This window comes from Myotis yumanensis, unplaced genomic scaffold, assembly GCF_028538775.1.
Source record: "Myotis yumanensis isolate MYYU_CA2020_CCGP unplaced genomic scaffold, mMyoYum1.0.hap1 SCAF_3, whole genome shotgun sequence".
Taxonomy (NCBI): Eukaryota; Metazoa; Chordata; class Mammalia; order Chiroptera; family Vespertilionidae; genus Myotis; species Myotis yumanensis.
The window spans coordinates 127558568-127561137 of record NW_027223754.1 but is presented as its reverse complement, the minus strand read 5'-3'; the positions used below and the strand labels follow the sequence as shown (position 1 = coordinate 127561137).

The 2570-nt window shown below is 57.3% G+C and overlaps 1 pseudogene; it reads left to right on the top strand.

Annotated features, from left to right (window-relative positions):
* Positions 1-1133: 1133 nt before the first annotated feature.
* On the top strand, positions 1134-2370 carry LOC139005305 (pre-B-cell leukemia transcription factor 2 pseudogene; annotated as a pseudogene).
* The last annotated feature ends 200 nt before the right edge of the window (positions 2371-2570 follow it).

Here is a 2570-nt window from a genome sequence, read left to right as displayed (position 1 = left end):
GAGAAAGACAAGTACCATATGATTTCACTCATATGTGGAATCTAATGAGAAAAATAAACTAACAAAATAGAAACAGACTCAGAGATAGATTATATAGATTGACAGCTGTCAGAGGGGAGGGAGGTTGCAGGAAAATATACATTTATAATATATGTTTGTTAGTTTTCTAACAATATATTCTTTGATTAAAAAAATAAGGATGTTTCATTTTATTTTTATATCCTTCTAATCCTTGATCTAAAGTGAGCATATGACATTCTGAGAAGTTTTGTATTTCCTGAGCTGAGAAGCTAAGTGGTTTTGGCCACACATGATGTAAACCAGGAGTTTTCTGTAAAAGTCCAGGTAGTAAGTACTCTGGGCTTTGCCCTCCATGTGGTTTCTGTTACAACTACTCAATTTTACCATCATAGCACAAAAACAGCCATAGGTCATCCTATATAATAAGAGAGGAATATGCTAATTATCCGTTATGCCAGCCATGTCACCACCAGATCAGCAGGCTGCGTCTCTGCCCTCTGCTCAGGCAGCTGCAAGGCTCGGGAAGGGCAGGACGCAGGCAGCGAAGAGTTGGGAGCCCTGTCCAGGCACCCGGTGTGGGCCATTGGCGGATCCCTGGATGGAGGGGTGGACGGTCCGAGGCTTTCCAGGCGGAGGTGCTCCTGCTTTGTGGCAGCAGCGCCCAGGCTGCGCTGGCCTTGGCCACCCTCGCTGGGCTGGGCATCCCAGGTAGGGAATGGGAGCAGGATGGCGGTGGGGAGGTCGGGGAAGTGGGGGCAGCAAACACCTGTCTGGGGATGAGCCCTGGGCTGGTGGTTAACGCCCTCCCCCCAAGGGAAGCTTTAAAGAGGGAAGGAAGGCTCCTTCCTCTTGCTCACCCCCCCCCCCCCCCACCTCCCTGCCTGGGCATCCTCTCTCTCCGGCTCCATTTTATCCCTTGCCAGGGGCCAGGGTCTCCTGTGGGGGGCCCAGTCAGTACCCCAGGTCTCCCTTCAGAGTCGGGGTAAACCCCTGGGGGAGCCAGGAGATGGGTGGGGGTCGGGGCAGAGGGACCAGAGGCCTGGCAAGTTTGGGGGTAGTAACCAGGTGGAGGAGGGGTGGAACAGGCAGGGGCCTCAGGGCCCCTCCCCACTATGGATGAGCGGCTGCTGGGGCCGCCCCCTCCAGGCGGGGCCGGGGGGGCCTGGGGCTGGTGGGTGGGGAGCCTGGGGGCCCTGGCGAGCCTCCTGGTGTGGATTGCTTGCGAGGGAAGCAAGACATCGGGGACATTCTGCAGCAGATAATGACCATCTCGGACCAGAGCCTGGACGAGGCCCAGGCCAAGAAACACGCCCTAAACTGCCACCGAATGAAGCCAGCTCTCTTCAGCGTCCTGTGTGAAGTCAAGGAGACCGGCCTCGGCATCCAAAGCTCCCAGGGGGAGGAGCCGGTGGACCCCCAGCGTATGCGCTTGGACAACATGCTCCTGGCGAAGGTGTGGCTGGGCCTCAGAAAGGTGGGGAGCTCGGTGGCAGCAGCCGCAGCAGCTTCCAGGGGCGGCATGTCCCCTGACAACTCCATCGAACACTCGGACTATCGCAGCAAACTTGCCCAGATCCGCCGTATCTACCACTCGGAGCTGGAGAAGTGTGAGCAGGCATGTAACGAGTTCACAGCCCACGTCATGAACCTGCTGAGGGAGCAGAGCCGCACCAGGCCCGTGGCACCCGAGGAGATGGGGCGGGTGGGAGCATCATACATCGCAAGTTCAGGCCATCCAGAGGCAGCTCAGGCAGAGCACCTGCGAGGCCGGCATGACCCTGAGCTCCGGGTTCCTGGATGCCAGACGGCAACGCCGGAACTTCAGCAAACAGGCCGCCAAGGTCCTAAATGAATATTTCTATTCCCACTTGAGTAACCCGCACCCCAGTGAGGAGGCCAAGGAGGAGCTCGCCAAGAAGCGTGGCATCACCGTCTCTCAGGTCTCCAACAGGTTTGGCAACAAGTGGATTCGCTATAAGAAAAATAGCGGAAAGTTTCAAGAGGAGGCAAACATCTATGCCATCAAGACAGCTGCGTCTATCACCCAAGGGGGCCACAGCTGCACCAGCTCCCCCGAACCCCCTTCCTCCGCAGGCTCTGGCTGCTCTTTCAATCTTTCAGGGTCTGGAGACATGTTTCTGGGGATGCCCGGGCTCAACGGAGATCCCTGCCCTGCTTCCCAGGTGGAATCACTCTGACACTCGATGGGCCCAGGGCCACGGAGATAACCTCGGGGGACAGCCCTCGGGAAATGAGGGCAAACGGCGCTGGCAGGAGGCTGTGACCCCGTCCTCAGTGACGTCCCCAACAGAAGGACCAGGGAGCGCTCATTCTGACATTTCCCATTGATCTCACCCCTCAGGCCACAGGGTGGGGGCTCACGAGGTGACTCCTGATGAAAGGACAAAGGCATCCAGAGGACAAGCCCCAGACACAGGAGAAGCACAAGATGGAGAAGGGTAAATGGGGTCGCCCTACCCCAGCCGACTCAGTGCTGGGGTTGCTGACTACATGGCAAGGAGAAGGGGGTCCCCTAAGGGGAAGGTGGG